The sequence below is a fragment of the Stylophora pistillata genome, chromosome 12 (genome assembly GCF_964205215.1).
Source record: "Stylophora pistillata chromosome 12, jaStyPist1.2, whole genome shotgun sequence".
Classification (NCBI taxonomy): domain Eukaryota; kingdom Metazoa; phylum Cnidaria; class Anthozoa; order Scleractinia; family Pocilloporidae; genus Stylophora; species Stylophora pistillata.
This window is the reverse complement of record NC_142530.1, coordinates 25,214,093-25,234,304: the sequence shown is the minus strand read 5'-3', so window position 1 is coordinate 25,234,304 and position 20,212 is coordinate 25,214,093. Positions and strand designations below refer to the sequence as shown.

The 20,212-nt window shown below is 38.1% G+C and overlaps 2 long non-coding RNA genes and 1 pseudogene across 3 annotated transcripts; 1 reads left to right on the top strand and 2 right to left on the bottom strand.

The window, feature by feature from the left end:
- Positions 1-1,972: 1,972 nt before the first annotated feature.
- On the bottom strand, positions 1,973-4,311 carry LOC111323584 (uncharacterized). The gene is made up of 2 exons (XR_002694168.2): positions 3,227-4,311; positions 1,973-2,360 (listed from the first exon to the last, which is right to left on the bottom strand). It is a non-coding gene; the product is annotated as an uncharacterized LOC111323584 (long non-coding RNA).
- Positions 4,312-9,712: 5,401 nt separating this feature from the next.
- LOC148719387 (uncharacterized) lies at positions 9,713-12,432 on the top strand. Of its 2 annotated transcripts, none has more exons than XR_015994191.1 (2): positions 9,713-10,291; positions 11,040-12,432. It is a non-coding gene; the product is annotated as an uncharacterized LOC148719387 (long non-coding RNA). The 2 variants fall into 2 exon arrangements; XR_015994190.1 differs by lacking the exon at positions 9,713-10,291 and adding an exon at positions 10,447-10,597.
- Positions 12,433-14,612: 2,180 nt separating this feature from the next.
- On the bottom strand, positions 14,613-16,504 carry LOC148719386 (uncharacterized; annotated as a pseudogene).
- Between the last annotated feature and the right edge of the window lie 3,708 nt (positions 16,505-20,212).

The following is a 20,212-nucleotide window of genomic DNA, read 5'->3' as shown; positions in this document are numbered from 1 at the left end:
GCTCAGACATGTTTCTCGACAGTAGACCTCAAGTAGTTAAAATAGATACATAAATGATCAAAAACGATTGGCGCGCAAGGCTTGATTTGATTTCTAAGTTTTCTTAAGTTTGCAATTTGAAAATTCTTTTGGTAAAATATGTGTTTGTTCATCGTTATCAGTGATAAGGCGCTTGGCTAAGGCTAGTCATGTAGCAGTTGAAACGTCACTAATTTCAGCTAATGGCTTGACTCTACAATCGAACGGAGACAAGTCTTAAGGCCAACAATTGAAAATCCACATTAGTTTTCTCCACAATTTTACTTTCTATTTTTATTTCCGCGCATTCCTCCAAATTTAAAGTAGGATCCACTTTAAAGTTTTTCTATCACCAAACTAATACTCTGTGGTTTCTGTTCATTTGTGTTGACACTGTTCACTTATTAGTGTCATTAATTTTCCTCGTCGCAGAAACATGCTCAAAATATCGAAAGTGTCTCGTTTAGTTTTCACAATAACACGAGGCTATGAGCAGAATTACTTTATCAAAGAATGTCTGAGACGGCATTTTCCACCAACGCTAAAATCAGTGATCAGTTGGACATATGACCTGGGTGACACGCTCGTGCATAACATGACAGAAACTACAAGGATGAGACAAACCTCGACTTGGAACTCTTCATCCTTCATGTAAATTCGAGCTTTAAGTATATGATAATACATCAGTTTTTTTCCGAGTTTTTCTCGCTCAACAACACCCCAAAAAATGACAAAAAAAGATGCAAATAAGGAACTGAGGGAGGGTGGGACGATCTGATGATTTGAAAGATAGCTGGGTGAGATACCAACCACGCAGGTTCACGAGGGTGATGACGCGCGAGTCTCTGCAGGCTTTTACTAGAAAACTGATAATGATCAAATTAAGGTGAGGATGGTAATCGAAAACATATTCTTGGGAGTTGACTCGGTATTAAACTGTATGATACTATGAATTCTCTGACATGTAAAACATATATCTTATTAACCAAGCGCGAGGGCCGTACTGGGAGAATATCGGCCCGAGGTCTTGACAGTACGGACCGAGCGTAGCGAGGTCCGTACAAAAAAGACCGAGGGCCGATGTTCTTCCAGTACGGTCCCGAGCAAGCTTGGTTAATAAGAGATTTATTATACGACTGAAGTTCAAAGGGACACAAATGCGGTATCATTCGGGACCATTCGGGACAGTGCCCGGTCCAATACTTAGAGAATATTGGACCGGCAATAGAGCATTTTGATTGGTTGATTTTAGTTATTGGCCCTCTGACTGCCCGAGTCGTGTAATAAAAAGAGATATTGATCTTGTATAGGTAAAATAGTTCCCTTTCCCTGATGTCCCAGGCCTCTGTTCTTTATTTAGCCTAACATGACTCATATCATATGATCATTGGTTGTAAAGGGCTCATTTTTTACCTCAGTTTTAATTATGTTCGTAAAAGCTGTTGCTGACATTTTTCACTTTTGACTCTAAGAGCCAGTGCTGTGCTTAGGCTCAAGGCCAAATCATAAACTTGAAGGTCAACAAATCGGAAATCTGGGAAATTATTCTGCGTATTACTTACGTTAAATTAAATTAACTACATTCCTTTGACTTAGTATTTGAGATGATAAAGCTGGTCAAAGCTGACTTGTTTTGCAGAAGGTCGATTAATGAGAAAACTTATTTCAGGCGCAGAATTTTTAAATTGTTTCCTTAGAGCTCTCTGATTGGTCGTTTTCTTGAAAATAAGGTGAATGGACCACTTCTTGTATGAAGTAACCACGTTTCCTTGTTGAACACCGGTTGAGCCATATATAAGATAGGGTGTGGAGGGTGATGGGGTGGGGGACTGGGAAGTTGACGCGGTAGGACGCCAAAAAAAGGATCACGACAGCTATCCTAACAAGCCATGTAATGATAATTGGGCCGGATCTTTTATTTCCCCGAGAAAGACCCACTAAATCATTCGGAACATTAATTTAACTTACGTTTTATTGATAGTACATGCATAAAAGTCCCTAAGCACTCCACTCTGAGGAGTTTTGACACAACTAAGATAATGGTTAAAGGAGTTAAAACACCTGTTTCGTAATTAATCATTAATTACTACTCGTTATCATTGAAGCTTGTTATCATTGAACCTTGTCATCGAATTGAGGTTACTCCCCGTTTCCTTTCTTCGCTGCTTCATTCTTGTCTGCCGCTCGCTGAACACGCGCGGGAAAGGTTCCTTTTTCTGTTACACCGTCGTTTTTTTTCGCTTGAGCGCTCTGAATACGTGCTGCTGCCTCTTTGGTCATCTCCTTCTTTGGCTTCCCTTCAGATTTCTGATTGCCTTGATCGTCCATTGCACAGGTTTTCACTAAGACAACAATTGAACTGCTGTTTATATCATGAAGTCAATTGTCACTTTTGTTTAGAGAACGTTACTCCCAACCCCACTTTGATTCGGTTGGTACCGCGAATGGTTATGAAAAGTATATATCTTACACATTTTCCTTACCTATTTAAAATATGCTTTATTCGCCTAGCACAATACAAAGAATAAATCTTTGTTCACAGAGTATGTTACCAGTCCGTGATTACTGAAATCGTGTGAGTATACTTCGGTACTGAATATGTCTATCCAATGAAGCTACTGAGCCTATTTCTTTCTTACTCTGTTTGCTGAGTGCAATTATAAAGTCTTTTATCACAGACAGTTTGCCTGGTAACTTTGAAGAACATTAGCATCGTCTAGCTTGAATTATTTAATACCCGATAGAAAATTTGAACATCGACCACCGCTAGACTACAACTGAACGGCCTTATCTTTCATATTGAAGTTTTATAACTTTTCCGAGTTTGATAACTTTTCAGATTGTTCCTTTCAGTTCATTAGAGATGAACTAACGCGGGTTGTTTTTTTAGCGACTGACGACCGGCTATTGGAACCAAGTTTAGCCGTTATTTAACAAAACAGCGTTCAAAGCCATCTCCAAATTAGTCGAACCTTTATTCTCATGAACAGTGTTAAGAGAGCCGAAAGCTAGCAGTGGAAGGACGTTCATTTAATGAAAACAACCCACTTAGAGAAAATACGTAAGGCCCACTGCTTGCGTAAATATGCGGTTTGGGTTAGACCTCGTGTAAATAACCTTTGGAAAAGGTCTTGATATCAAGACAAATAATGATTCCACCTTATCGCTGTATATAGTACAAATACGAGAGACACAGTAAATTACTTACGTATTGTAAGAGAGCGGGTACGAAAAGCACGAATTACTCCTTGGCGACTGCACTAACCTTCTTTCTTTGTCTTCTCTCTGAAACTGTTTACGAGCCTCGTGATACTCAGTTATTTGAATAGCAGGGTTGATTCTCGGAAAAATCACGTCAGCATAAATTATGATAATGCTTTCTTGGAAACTTAAATTGTTTGTTTCAAGCAGTAATTAAAACCGGAAAAAGACTCAGGTGCGCTGGTGAATATTTCTTCTAAGTTTTCTTAACCGGAGCCCTTGCTAAAATGCAATTAATTTCTCATGATATACACGCTAAACTGTATTTTTAATATACGCATATTTAAGTGTAGATATCGCTTATATTGGTACTATAGGTCAACTCACAGCTCACAAGTAACGAGTGTGACTGTACGTGACTCGAGGCTTGCGGTTTTATGGAAAATTTAACCAGACACATAAATTGACGTAATTATCAATGACGTAAGGGGGAACCCGCTTTCAAAACCACTATCATGTGTAAAACAATAGCACGAAGAAAGTCTGTTACTGATTCTACGGGTTTCTGATGTGGAATTTGTATTGTTGGTTGTCCAAAGATTAAATCAGTATCGTCGAATTGCATATTCTCAGTCTCCATTCTACTCATTGTCAGCTATGAAGCTATTTCGCAAGCGCTCAGGTTTTTTTACAACGTGTCGCGCTAATCACGAGGTACCAATTTGCATACAATAAGTCATCACGTGAAAGACAAGTGAGGCGTAAGTAGTCCAGTGGTCAGTACGCTGGGCTCTGGGTTAAACGGCCCGGGTTCAAGTTCTGGCTGGGGCTTAACGTTGAGTCCTTAAGCAAGACACTTCACTCACATTGTTTCGTCTTCTCGGATAGGACGTAAAGCCGGAGGTCCCGTCTCTTAAAGGGTAAGGGGTAAAAAGACGTTAATTTCCCACGCACGAGATTACTGTGTGCTGGATGTCCTTCCCTGGGGTGGGCTGGGTGGGAAAACAGCAGGTCCACATCAGCTTATACAGTTGCCAATAAATTCAACCTGCTTCAACAAATAAACATGATGATGATGATGATGATGATTACATTCCAGAACTCCCTAGTAACGGGTGAGAGTGAAGGTTAATCAAAAATTCAGTTTCACTCTCACCCGTTACTGGGGAGGTCTGGAATGTAATCTAATGTTTTACACGTGATATTCTTATTGTCTTCTAACCGCAGAACGTGATAAGGTCTATGGGTTTGACGGGTAGAAGGTCGTACGAGTATATGCCACGTGTAGATTGATTCATCTTTGTCTGATAAAAAATCTCGCGTAAAATAATCTTGCTCATTAACAGACATGGATCTTAAACTTTTTACAAAAGATCTCAAAGAGGGTCTCGAAGTTGAACACGCGATGATGAAACTCAAAGGGAAACTGCAAGACATAAACGATCAAAAGCAGGGCCTCACCATTGAGCGAGAACAAATTTTTAGGCCTATTGTTGATGAGGTCAAGCAAGTGAAAGAAACGATAGATGAGAACCAGAACAAAGTTATTCAAAAATTGGCAGAGAATCAAAACGTTCTGTCTACAGATCTCTCTTTTCTCAAAGAGCTTGACTCATTTGAAAGTCCACCCGAATCCCCTCTTCTTCTTGAAGCCCTACCAAAACCAAAAACTAAAATACCCGACCCTGAGATCGGGTTTAATCAAGCAGATATTGATATCATTAAAAACATCGGTTTCCCGAGCCTAAAATATGTATACCAAAAAATGCTTGAAGGCGATTTAAATCTTGATGAGCTACAGACAGATGTTTACGATAAAGCAAAGAGAATGAAGCACGTCAAGGCCGGCCTTTCGAAAGATAAAGTAAAGAATAATGATAAAATAGAGAGCTTAGACGGCGAAGTCACCGTACTGAAAAAATATTTGGAGCGCATAAATCTACTCGCGAAAGGTGGGAAGATTCTTGTCACGCAGGGTAAGGGCATCCGCAAATATAAACAGAAGAAGCGAAATGTCTACAAAGTCGGTAGTAAAGGGCAGTACGGTGGTCTCTTGATAAATCTTCCACGATTGTTAGATGAAATGGTTGTCGAAGTGAGCAATCCTTCAACCGGTGGACTTGTTTACGAAAGACAGGGAGACAAAGGCATCATCAATCTGTTGACAAAGAAATTCGACCCGAAAAAACAGTACTCTTCAAAAGCAAAACAGATATTCAATGATCTTAACAAGTTCGCGCAGATACCGATGCATAGATCATCTGGTAAAAGCAAACTTTTGAAGGGTGGCACGATATTTCCTAGCTGGGAAGATCTGGAAAAACGACTCATTCTATTGAACGGAACTATCGATGCTGGTAATTCGAATATTCAGCTTAGAAATGAGGCGACAGAGAAAAAACCGAAGCGATTAAGTGGTATTCGAATGTTGTTCTCAGTACCGGCTGCCAGAAGGGTCTTTCTTGCTGTAAAGCCTTCGTTGTAATTGGTGTTATCTGTCGGTGCTATGTTCTGAGCGTTTCCACGAGTAGTAATTAATGATTAATTACGAAACAGGTGTTTTAACTCCTTTAACCATTGTCTTAGTTGTGTCAAAACTCCTCAGAGTGGAGTGCTTGGGAACTTTTATGCATGTACTATCAATAAAACGTAAGTTAAATTAATGTTCCGAATCATTTAGTGGGTCTTTTTCGGGAAATAAAAGATCCGGCCTAATTATCATTACATAGCTTGTTGGGATAGCTGTCGTGATCCTTTTTTTGGCGTCCTACCGCGTCAACTTCCCAGTCCCCCACTCCATCACCCTCCACACCCTATCTTATATATAGCTCAACCGGTGTTCAACAAGGAAACGTGGTTACTTCATACAAGAAGTGGTCCATTCACCTTATTTTCAAGAAAACGACCAATCAGAGAGCTCTAAGGAAACAATTTAAAAATTCTGCGCCTGAAATAAGTTTTCTCATTAATCGATCAGCCTTGACCAGCTTTATCATCTCAAATACTAAGTCAAAGGAATGTCGGTTAATTTAATTTAATGTAAGTAATACGCAGAATAATTTCCCAGATTTCCGATTTGTTGACCTTCAAGTTTATATTTGGCCTTGAGCCTAAGCACAGCACTGGCTCTTAGATTCAAAAGTGAAAAATGTCAGCAACAGCTTTTACGAACATAATTAAAACTGAGGTAAAAAATGAACCCTTTACAACCAATGATCATATGATATGAGTCATGTTAGGCTAAATAAAGAACAGAGGCCTGGGACATCAGGGAAAGGGAACTATTTTACCTATACAAGATCAATATCTCTTTTTATTACACGACTTGGGCAGTCAGAGGGCCAATAACTAAAATCAACCAATCAAAATGCTCTATTGCCGGTCCAATATTCTCTAAGTATTGGACCGGGCACTGTCCCGAATGGTCCCGAATGATACCGCATTTGTGTCCCTTTGAACTTCAGTCGTATAATAAATCTCTTATTAACCAAGCTTGCTCGGGACCGTACTGGAAGAACATCGGCCCTCGGTCTTTTTTGTACGGACCTCGCTGCGCTCGGTCCGTACTGTCAAGACCTCGGGCCGATATTCTCCCAGTACGGCCCTCGCGCTTGGTTAATAAGATATATGTTTTACATGTCAGAGAATTCATAGTATCATACAGTTTAATACCGCGTCAACTCCCAAGAATATGTTTTCGATTACCATCCTCACCTTAATTTGATCATTATCAGTTTTCTAGTAAAAGCCTGCAGAGACTCACGCGTCATCACCCTCGTGAACCTGCGTTGTTGGTATCTCATCCAGCTATCTTTCAAATCATCAGATCGTCCCACCCTCCCTCAGTTCCTCATTTGCATCTTTTCTGTCATTTTTTGGGGTGATGTTGAGCGAGAAAAACTCGGAAAAAAACTGATGTATTATCATATACTTAAAGCTCGAATTTACATGAAGGATGAAGAGTTCCAAGTCGAGGTTTGTCTCATCCTTGTAGTTTCTGTCATGTTATGCACAAGCGTGTCACCCGGGTCATATGTCTAACTGATCACTGTTTTTAGCGTCGGTGGAAAATGCCGTCTCAGACATTCTTTGATAAAGTAATTCTGCTCATAGCCTCGTGTTATTGTGAAAACTAAACGAGACACTTTCGATATTTTGAGCATGTTTCTGCGACGAGGAAAATTAATGACACTAATAAGTGAACAGTGTCAACACAAGTGAACAGAAACCACAGAGTATTAGTTTGGTGACAGGAAAACTTTAAAGTGGATCCTACTATAAATTTGGAGGAATGCGCGGAAATAAAAATAGAAAGTAAAATTGTGGAGAAAACTAATGTGGATTTTCAATTGTTGGCCTTAAGACTTGTCTCCGTTCGATTGTAGAGTCAAGCTATTAGCTGAAATTAGTGACGTTTCAACTGCTATATGACTAGCCTTAGCCAAGCGCCTTATCACTGATAACGATGAACAAACACATATTTTACCAAAAGAATTTTCAAATTGCAAACTTAAGAAAACTTAGAAATTAAATCAAGCCTTGTGCGCCAATCGTTTTTGATCATTTATGTATCTATTTTAACTACTTGAGGTCTACTGTCGAGAAACATGTCTGAGCAAGTCAACGGCACATATACTATATCAGATTAGCTAATGCTAATAATAGGTATAAATAAAGCGAAACAGCCAAAACACTTAGTCACTCTATAAAAACGTTAAGACCACACAATCATCTTTTATCGTCAGCTTTGGACAGGAAGTCTATAATTCCTTGATTGTCGAGCGAAACCAGTACAACTTCCATTGTACTATCCCATAGTATTGGGTTATTTTACAGACCGTCATGATTGCAAATTGCACAGATCGTGTATGATTTTCTCCGACCCCGATGATTGAGGAGTTGTTGCTCAACCAGATAGATCATAGAAATCATCAGTATTTTAAAAGTTTTCGAATTCAATGCTCCAGATTTTCCCACCACCCATGATAGGTGCTGGGTGACCGCCTGTTCTTCGAACCAAAGACTGACCGAGCGAATCTTAATTCTGGCCACGTCCACACATATCCGTTTTCATTTGAAAACGCAACTTTTTCATTTCACAATTAACAGCTATAAATTGTACCTGAAAACAAGCTAATAAAAGACCCATTTTTGAATAAATCTTCTTTTAGTATCGAAATTAGTAACAAAGAAATCTGAATTGATTTCTATGCCATATCGTTGAAATGAATTGTTTGATTAAAAGATCAAGAAACAAGCAAGCAACAAACAGAATTCTGACTCGGAATTTCAAAAGCACATAGACAACATTGACTTTCGTATCAAGATATAAATAGGTATTTTGTTCTATGATGGTTCCAGCGTATCCCTAAGCAAACTCCATTTTTTCACCACTCTCATTTTAGTCCATCGTGAGCACCTATCACCTTGTCCTTCTTGCCAGACAAAAAAAAAATTGGTGCACACGGTCCATGCAAGAAGTTATATATATCCGGAAAAAATACCAAAGGCAGAGACCCTAAAAAAAACGCCTAATTGAAAAAATATATTTGTACTTCGACTCTTCTCCAAGATATCATATGACAAAAAAAGCGATTCACTTTCATAACAAGTTCATGAAAGGTAAGAGTGCGCTTCATAGCCCCTTTAATCAAAGCTGTTTGGGTCAACAGTTTGTTCCATATAAGGTGAATCGGTGCTTTGAAGGATTTTTTTCCACTGCGGTAGATCGTTAACCTCAAGGTCACCATGTTAAACAACTGGATATGATCAATTTATTCAACTTACTGAGGAAAGTAAACTCAGACAAACATAAGTGTGTTTCCCTTTCATTCATAAACAACTCTTCTGTTACTGAATTGAAACACAGCAACTTTTGGTTGGTATAGTCGTTTATACAGTAAATACATAACACAGCAACATCGACCAACCTTTTTCAAGAAAACGAATCTATAATAATATGGTATAAGATAAGACGAATAAGCAAAAATTCTGGACTGTTGGTTGAAAAAATAAAGAATGCCACTCTCAGCTTTTCCGATAGCTTTAGACAGGAAGTCTTTTATGCTCTTTGATCTCGAGAGGATTTATCATTTCCATCGTCTATCCTCAGTCGATCACGTTTCATTCCTATCCGCGGGATTTTCCCTGAATAATGGTTATTGTGCACCCGTCATAATCGGAAAATATACGGATATCGTATACCCTTTTTCCTCTATAGTTTAATTGTCGTGTAAATTGTCGTGTAAACTGGTAAATTATATGAGAAATAATAACTACTTTAAAGTTGCCTGGATTTCATAGCTCCAGATTTTCAGCTCGCAAGATGGGTGACGCGAAACTTTGCTAATTTTATGGAAACCGAACTCTCCCGATGATCCTTCTATAGATGGTAAACTCCGGAATTAAATTTTTAAAAACTCATCGCCTAGGACTAAAGACACCTGTCATAAGGTACTGAAGACCAAAATTTAGAAGAAAAATGAATAAATGTCGGTTTAATCCCAACGTGTTCAAGAATTCCTAGCTATCTAAACAATATACCTCCCATTCTATCAGTTTACCGACGTAAGTAAACACGAAAAACGTTTATAAATCCCGAACCGAAGACAAGCGATTTACAAAATTTTCGAGTGTCCTCGCTTCATCTCGCGTCGGCTATTGCGCTGGTAAACTGATAGAAGGTGCGGTATATTGCTTTTAGGAAATAGACTTTTAGAAAATACAAGCTTACCAATCAGGGCGCACTTTAGTATCACTGAGTTATCTTATTAAGAATCGCAACCTATATGCACAAGGTCACAACCACTAGGTTTTATCTTAACCGGAAATAAAAAGCGCCTGAGAAAGCAAAATTTCCCTAAGGCCTGGAGGAATATTCCCCTAAAGCCTGGTACTTTCCCAAACCTATGCCACTGATTTTAATGAGCTCTTTCTTCGGGAAAATATTGCTGACATATCGACATAAATTGAGTAAGGTATAAAGCACTTTCATTTAACGAGACCGACATCAAGCTGAGAGCTTCGGAACTTCAGAGGGAAGTCGCATCCGTCAGACAATAATTTCTTTCAGGTAAGTTCGTCCTTTTCTCTACTGAGCAGTTAAAATTGACAGAACGAGAAAACTTTAATAATTAATCAACTGAAAAGCAATTCTACGCCGAAACCACTGCAAATCAGATGAGTAATATGTAATTCGTTAAGAGGGAAAAATTACTTTTGATTAAGTAAATCAATATTTAAAAAAAACCTGATAGTGAACGTTAAAATGTTCAGCACACCGTACGATCGTTATTAGGAATCCCAAAATACCATCAAACAAAGGGCGGTGAAAGAATTACCATTTTCAATGCTTTCCTCAAATGGAAGTGGAGGAACCGTAAGGGACTAACATTTAGTGGCATAGCATTACTCTGTTTCGCAACTATAATAACTCACCAGTGATCAACTCGACGACATCGTCAAATTTAACAGCGATGAGAGACCAGAATCAAATCAATCATTCGATGCGTGTCAGGAGATTGTAAACTGTTTATAATGTCTTGATGCGTGTTCGACACCACAGATTTGAGTTTTTGAGCTCGCAGTAAACGATAAAAAAAATTCTGGTTGTCTTAGTCCCAGCAATGGTAAATTCTTGGCATGCATGCATGTTCTTCATCTGTTAACACGTTCTCTTAAAAAGCAGGAACACTTCAAAATCATCAAACCTGATCATGTGGTATTGTTTTTAGACTAGTTCTTGAATATTCTTTTAATTCTTCCTGAAACATGTGTTTTATGTTGCAGTAATTTATACATTTTATTTTCTTATTCTGCAGTCAAACTACAATATAAAGACGCATAGAATGGATGCCGGCAGAGACTGTGCAAATTTTGATGGCGAGCGGAAATATTCCTTGGAGAAGGCAGCTAAAGCCTGCGTTACTATTCAGACCAACAAAAAGGCCAAGCAATTCGTGGTACCGGAGTTAAAAACGTTAGCTTTAGCCCGCGTGCTCAGTTTACTGCAGATGAAACAAGAAACAAAAATTGAGGAAGTGGATTTGAAAAGTGAAGCCGGAGATGAAAGTAGAAAGTAAAGAGAGACTGATGTAACGTGACACTTACAACCGTGCTGATTTATTTATTAATTTTGTTTTTTTCAATAGTCTCATTATTGGGTTTTCCCACTACTTCAGAAAGAACAACGTCAGGGCAGTTTTATTTACCTGCATTACTGTCTTAATCGGCAACTCAATCATGAAACTTGCCAGTTACCTACTTTATAATTTTCTCCCTGTTTTGAGATGCAGCTGGTAAACACTGAATTGCTCTATTTTAATATACTTTTTCTCTTGCCGTCTTGGTAAGCGTTTAAATCAGCTAGTTGCCTAGGACTAGCTCAAGTGTCAGTGAACTCATCCGCATAAAAACGCTACATTCATGGAGGAAAGCACAGTTTTTAATAATTATAACTAATCGATACTTTTAAACAAAGTCTGAGATTATTAAAGTAAGCCAAAGCTCTTATGTGAAACTGCATTTTTATAAACCTGAGAAGTACGCTGATTATACAGCTGTGAAATGATCCAATCCTTTTTTTCAAATTCAAAACTGAACTCTTTAAATTATCTTTACCATCTGTCTTTATCTCATTTTCGGTGAACATAAAAGTCAATTTTGAATCCGATATCCAGCGCGATGGTAATGTTCATTCTTATCAAACTCACAGAATGAATGGTTATATCTACTAAGTTGAAATTGTAAATTGGCCACCGTAACGAATAAAAAAGCTGACGTCAGCTTTGTTATTCGTTACGGTGGCCAATTTACAATTTCAACTTAGTTGATATAACCAATTATCTTGTTACCCCCACCGACGCAGCACCACAGTTTCGTTAGAAACTTTCAGCCTTTATTCACAGAATGAATGACCTACATCTTCGCCTGCGCACCAGTGGGGGCCAACGAACTTATCTTTTTCAAGCTTCTTATGACTGCAATAATCTAGACAATGACATTATAAACACAAAACATTATCGTTTTTTAAAGCCAAACCTACAACCTTGAAACTGAGATAAGCCGTGCATTTCAATTTGAATTTCCTTTTCTTAATCTTAATTTTTATTTTTAGATAGGCTTTTATTTTTTATTTTATTCTTTTAGACATGTACTTTTGTAGTGCCCCATTGACAACTGAATAAATATAAATAAACATCATTATTATTATTATCATCGTTATTATTATATATGATCCACAAGAAGCATGAGAACGAGAAGGGGCAGTATACAGAAAGAGTAATGGAGAACGAACAAGGAACATTCACTCCCCTAATTCGCGACCACAGATGGAATGGCACTGAGATGAGTGTATTAAATACCGCAGCAGACTCGCGGAGCTGATCACAAATAAGAAGGGGGAAAGTTACTCAAGCGCAATTTCCTGGATAAGCAGAGCTTTTAAAAGTGTCTTTCGACATCGTACGTTGTGCAATCCTATGCTAGAGACACTCAAGGTACAGAAGACGACAGCTAGACTTTGTTGACTCAGATTTACAAATTGAAAATATTAGAGCCTAGCCGACCTAATCTCTGTTTTTTTTTGTTTGTTTGTTTGTTTGTTTTTTTTTTTTTTCGTTTTTATTTAGGAATACGAGAACTTATTCTCTTTTTAGCTTGTTTCTTTTAAAATCATTATTACCATTAAGATTGTTATCATCCTTAGTAAACGAAGCCTGTATCCACTAGCTTTTCTTAGATTTTTATCAGACATTTTAATGCATTTTTCGATTTCTAAGCATTTTATCATGATTTTTGTACATATTTTCAGTGACTATAGTGAATAGAGGTCTATTACTAATTTAATAAATGATCATTACTGATTATTATTATTATTATTATCATTATTATCTCTGACTCTTCTTGATTCTTCTGTCCTGTTCACCATTAGCGCCAGATCCAATCCAGGTTCTGAGGCTCCAATGGCTAGTCATGGTCTTCATTCGATCGATAGAACTTTTCGAAGGATGTGGCTTGATCCTGGGAGAGTGATCTTTTGAAGTTCTGTGATGTTACTTTTTCTTGGTATCTTTTCAATGTGTTTTTTCAATGCCTTTCTTGACTACTCCAAGTGCCCTGATAACAACAGGCACTGTTATTGTTTTTAATCCCCACATTTTCGTAATCTCAATTTCCAGATCTTTATATTTGGACAGTTTCTCTGCTACTTTTACTGATGTATTTCGGTCGGAGGGAATTGTCATGTCTACCAGCATGCAAGTCTTTTCTTGCTTATCTTTAATAATGATGTCAGGTTTATTAGCTTTGATCGTTTTATTATCATTAACAAATGGTAAACACCACAGCGTACACTATTGAGTTATGGATGCACGCGGGAGGTTGCTAAGCACGAAAGAAGCGTAAGAGTCGCTCGAGGCGATGGCTGAGAGCGACTCTAGCTTCTTGAGTGCTTAGCAAACCTCCCAAGTGCATCCATAACTCAGTAGTGTACGCTATGGTGTTTACCATTTGTTTTAAAACATAACATTGATACATTGAAGCTAAGAGTTCCCTTTTATTTAACAAATCTTAAGTCACCAGAAAAAACAAGCGCGCGCGGAAAAATAGTCTTTGCATTTGCTCACGTCAGCAGCGTACACCCATGGGCAAATGGGGGACGCTAAATTGGCCAATCAGAGCGCGCGCTTTACTTTGGTTATGTTATAATTATTATTATTAATATTATTATCACATTTTAAACACATTGTCGCTGGCGTAACAAATTAGTAAAGGAATATCCATTATATTAAGAAATTTTACAAACGCGAGCTGCTCTCTTCTGTTATTGCGCGTGCGAAACACAGTTGTGACGTTTAGACTCGCGCGCATTTTTTAGAAGTACATTTCATAGAAGCAATAGAGGACCTTTTCGCGCGCTGTGCTTACACAATAAAGGACCTTCTCCTGCGCCGTGCTTACACAATAAAGGACCTTCTCCCGCGCCGTGCTTACACAATAAAGGACCTTTTCCCACGCCGTGCTTACACTAGTTGATTAAATCCAGAGGTGAGTTGGATGAGTTTTCCAAGGTTTTGTAAATGATGCAGCGTAATCCTAGAAAAAGTCGTCACTTGCTTGATTATATTTTCCATACATAACAAATCAGTGTAGCTATTAAAACTTTCGGTTCGTTTACCTGTTATAAAAAAAACTACGATCAGAAGAAGTTACCATATACATCACTAGAATAGTCTCTTCTACTCAAAGGCAAACCTATCTTACTGGTTTTACCGGTACTTTAATTATCTTCCCCTACACCAACAGTTTTTCTTTAAAGCAACATCGTCTCCAGCAAAAGAAATGAGCTTTCGCCTGAAGATATCAAACCAAACTTAAATCGTATTTTGGGTTAGTCAGTGAATCAAATGTGTCCTCAGATTTCGAAGTGGCAGATCAACTGGCGCTATTTTTACTGCGCCTGCTCTGAATCCTGATATCCGCAAAGCATAAACTATAGGATTTATGACCGAGTTGGCCAAGAATAGTATGGACCGATGCGTCAATGGAGCAATAGTCGACAAGGCTTGGAATTTCAGTATTTTATTGAAAACAATGAGACGATAATCTGAAGCTGCAATTACAAATTTAAAGAACATCAAAAAACAAATCTCTTTGTGCCGAAAAAACCAGAAAAGGGGTAACGAAATCAAAAGTACTTACATTTGTCCAACCTTGTCAGGTACATAGATTTAAAGTCAGAAACATACACACTTCCAGTTGAAAAAAAGGCCCTCAATCTTATCAAAACACCTTAGTAAACCATGTATTGCGAAATGTCAAGACGAAAAGAAAAATGTGTTGCATGTAAATCACGTGAGCTCAATGGGCGTAAATTAGCGTCCAGTCCGTTGCGATCTCGGTAACGCAACATAGTATAAGTACAGGTCTAACAATAGCACGAGGAATCGTAATCTGTGCCGAAAAAAAAATTACATAAACCAATGCGGGTAGAAAACAAAGCAAAGATACAAGTGAAAAGATAAGCGAGGTACCCGTCATTTTTCTTTCTCTTTTAGCCGCTAAATGAAATTGAGGATGACGACTGAAGCGTACTTTGATAAGAATGAAAAATGTAAGATACACAGATAACAAACAGAGAAATGCTATAAAAGGGAATGTATAAGGTATTGTTAACAAACCTCTCATGACTATCAAGTATCTCATATAACGGTATTTGAGCGGGTTCTCTAGCTATCCCTGTTAACCAAATGACAATTATTATTACTCGATAAACCCCTTTCTCAATAAAGCGATGCCTGATGTTGCATGTAGCCTTTCTAGTGAAATGGCAACAAAATTAGTAAGGGAAGTGAGAAAGAATAAATTTGCAAATGCCAGTTTCGAAAGAACAGACAATCTAAGCTCCCAATTGTACGTCCATAGATTACAGAACGTCGCCCCAGAGACTGCGCCCAATAAGAGATCGACTATCGCCAGATGGATGATCAAATATGTACTCCGCCGCTGCAGTTGACGCTTCTTCTTCACAAATACAACAATGGCGATGATATTAAGGGTGACAATGACCAGACATTCAATGATGAGGACTATGAGCCAAGGAATGCACTGCGAAGCCGAATACGATGACATAATCCCCTTCTCGGTGCTACGTAAAGTTTCTGATGTTGGCTGCAATAGATGTAACTGAGCTACAGTAGTTGAACTGTAACATACGATACAATGTCAATTAACAATTTGAAAAACAAAAAAAATTTGGTCGGTAGTTGGCCTTGACAGTTGATGAAAAGTGTCTTAATAGGGTTTACACGTGACCCGCGTCCAACCTACTGCTACTGAGCAGCATTGTCGCAAATGTCATGTTTGTAAACAAGTTAAGGGCCCAGGTGCACTAAGCCAATTTTTGTTCCTTTTGCGAAGAAATCTGTCTTCAGGTCAGTGAAACAAATGCGCCCCGTTATTTTTTATCCTACCAAACTTTGTCGAGCCTGACTAAACTTCAAAGGTGCCGTCGTCCCGCCTCGAAGCAGGACAAAGTTTTGGCAGCGTGAAATCTGCCAGATATTTCATATTCACAAGCCACGATTTGAAGGACTACGTCAATCAAGAAAGTTATCTCGCTTTTTATAGGCGAGCCTTTCAGGCAGAAGACCGCCAAAATATTTCATTTTTACGCGGCAATCAAACCTCGGGATGCTGCATAACAATCAGTACCAAGGATACTCAGAATGCAACTATTATGGCTCCCAAGTTTATGTTTAGCTGAATCCCCAGGTCTTAATATTGCTCAAATTGTGTATCCAGGGGACTAAAATTTGGTGGTTAACAAAACTTTCGCTGGTTTTTCAATGCGCCCTCGATTGACAAATTTTGTCGAGATTTTTGCTGGAGAAAACAAATTTTGTCAGCCCAATGCACTCGGGCCCTTAGCGAGTAAATCGATTTGGTCTAAGTAATCAAAACAAGAAAGATGTCATTTTTCGTCTTTTCATGAACGAGGAAGAAAGGAAGGAAAAACAAGCTTTAAGCAAGGGATGTGAAATAATAATTCACAGAAATAAAAAAAAGCAAGCGAAAATTTAAATCCAAAATTTAACCACAGACTTACTAAAGGCCATATCCATCACATCAGGCCATCCATACTGATTCTGTTTTTCTCATCTCGTCAAAGATATAATTTGCAAAGGATATGATTAGATATATAAACGCAAGATCACAAAATTTGTCGCAAGGTTTCAACTATCCTGAGCCATCCTCTTAGAGCCTACTTCCCTGAGACCAAGATCACGAAGTATAATTTGAGAAATAAATCCCCTGTCATGCCCGCTATTCGCACAAACCGTTTTAAGAATACATTTTTTAATAGAATTGTTTTTAAGTATAATGTAGCTTTGTGAAAGTGTACTTCCTGTATTAGATGTAACATAAGATATGTAATTTTATCTTTTGAACAATAAAGACACACAGATATCTAACATACCTTACTGATATTCAAAGTGCTTCGAATCGTCTTGATTACTGAGTTAGAATTTGAATAAAAGTTAAGCCAAGGAACAATGAGACAAAGTAAAAATATCATTATCAAAACTCGAATTTAGTTGTCCGAATGACCGACGGATGATGTGCGGAAAATGATATGGTGACTGCAGCTGGAACGGGAATAACAGGTCAAGCTATACTTCACCTGTACGTCGTAATGTAATGAAGAAGTTCTGGTGTCTTCATGAACCAAACTTGCAACCGCCGGCGAAACAGCTTTGTATGGGGAATCAATATATAAATATCAATTCATGGAGACTAATAATTTTCAAAAAGCCTTGAGTGCAGTTTTAAAAGCTTTACGTTTTTACGCGAGAAGTTTTAACACCAGAGGAAGCAGCTTAACTGGCCGAGGAAACATTTACACCGTAAATTAAAAATTAAAAAATCAGGGTTTTTTTCTAATTAAAGTCCATCAAAAATAGATGATTTTTTCTCTCTCTCGTTTTCCCTTTGAGACTTGTCAATTTAAAAGCCCACCATATCAATTATTGCGTCTGGAGTTTAAAATAAAAACAACTTTTTTGCCTTGACTTCTTAGACTCTGGAACAATATAACTGAATTCGGTACAATGGATATATGAAGTTTATATATTTTGAACTGCGGTTGTAGATACGTATGATGCACGATCCTTGCAGTAGAGAGCGCTATTTATGCAATGGCGAAAATCAGACCTGAAAAAAAGACCAGGCCTGTACGGAATTCGAACCACTGACCTCTGCGATACTAGTGCAGCGCTCTACCAATTGAGCTAACAAGCCAACTGGAAGCAGGCCGTTAAGTTGATTCGTAATAAACCCGTGATGATAAATCAGATACAATGGATATCCATTGTATCTGATTTATCATTAACAGACCTGACCCTGAGATTTAGCTTAAGTGAATCAAGTGTGAGTAAAATATTCACCACTTGGGTAAATTTACTACATTTTTATTTGAAGGACCCGTGCCAGATGCCCAGTTACTATGAAGATCCTTGCAAGGCAAAGCAGTTCTCAAAATTCCCTCATTTGAATGTTATTATTGACTGTACAGAAATTTTTGCGCAAAAGCCATCTTCGCTACAGGCTAACAAGAAAATTTATTCAAATTATAAGAGCCACAGCACTTTTAAGTTTTTAGTAGCCATTAATACTTGTGTTGCTATCATTTATGTTTCCAGGGCTTGGGGTGGGAGAACATCTGACAAGCACATTACGGAAAATAGTGCTGACTTTTTAGCAACATTGGAGCAGGGAGATGAGGTTGTGGCTAATAGGGGGTTTCATATAAGTGATACAATCCGTGAAAGTGGGGTTAAGGTTACTATTCCGAATTTTAAAGGGCAAGGGAGGTCACAAATGAAAAAAGAAAAGGGGGAAAGGTCTGAAAAAATAGCAGAAGCCAGGATTCATGTCGAAAGGACAATTCAAAGGATCAACTTTGATAACTTCAGTTTTTAACGCGTTAGCGAGATAAGTTAGGAGATGAAAGAAAAGGTTTCTTCTAAGTGTTTCGCATGATTCGCCCCCTTCGAAATACACCGCGTTACGTAAATGCCTGGAACGTCATCCGCCTAAATGCAAATGAGCTTCACTGTTTATCAAAGTGGGTAAAAAGAGAGTATTGACCTAAGCAGACTTCCATTGACTATTAGTGGACATACAGTTTTAATTTGACTTGAAAACTATTGACTTGGAACTAATGAAGTCCTTATCCAACATCTTACGTGGACACTGAACAATGCTTGAATAAGACTTTCTTGTAAACTTCAGTTTTTTTCATCGCTTTATGAAAGGGTTGCAGCGCAGATGTTAATATTTTTCCTCGAGTTAGTAAATACACCTTTAGTAATTTGAGAGTTTATAAAATGTGGATGCAAACGGTGAACGTTAGAGAAAATAAATAAAATGGAAGAAAATAAAGTTCTAAATATCATGACAATCATTGGTGTTACTGCGGTAACATTCTCAGAAAAATCCATAGAAAGTTCCAATTGCCCGAGTTCTCCGGTTTTCCTTCCTCCACCAAAACGATTGTACGTCCATAGATTGCAGATCGTAGCCATTCTGTGTTCAATTTGCAGTGGTCCAGAGACTGCGCCCACTACGAGATCAACTATCGCCAGATGGATGATCAAATATGTACTCCGCCGTTACAGCTGACGCTTCTTCTTCTCAAATACAACAATGGTGATGATATTAAGGATGACTATGGTCACTGAGACATTCCATGATGAGGACTAGGAGCCATGGAATACCCTGCGAAGCCAAATGAAAAGGCCATATTTTTTTTAGCTTTTTGATCTGCCATGGAACAGAAAATAAGTTGAATTCTAGATAAGATGGGATGGATTTAAATTTTCTCGAAGTAGAAATATGTCAAATATTGATTATTTTTCTTTTTTTTTGTAACGTTTTTTGACCATTCCAGCTTCGTCCGATGACCTAATTTCATGTTTCTTTATGCGAGATTCTTATCCCGAAATGTAATCGTGCAGCCTTTTCTTGTTTTCTTTAGCGAAGAATTTTAACATTATAAAACTATTTAAATGTACACTGAATAAACAAAAAGCTTTGCCACAAGCCGAGATCTCAATTTCATGAGCTCCTTAAACGAAAGTTGTCGCCACCAAAAGAGGATAGCAACAAATTTCCAGAAAAAGAGAAAAGACTGAGTCGAAAGACCCGATCCTCTTCTTGGAAGTGCTATTAGGCATACGATTACTGCTGTCAGCCCCCATGCAAATTTCAAAGCAAAAATCAACTGCAGGTATGGTGAAATATAAGTTAATATCTTTAAAAGCAAAAGCTGTTTTCTGCTTTATTTTCCACACCCGGAAGGACTCATATACGAAAATTTACTGTAATTCCGGCGATTGCAGAAAACGCTCAGGGTTTATTTGGTGACTGATCTCAAGTGCGATGAATTTAAACTTCTAAATAGACTTTCGTTTATTGGAGATAACTTCTTGTC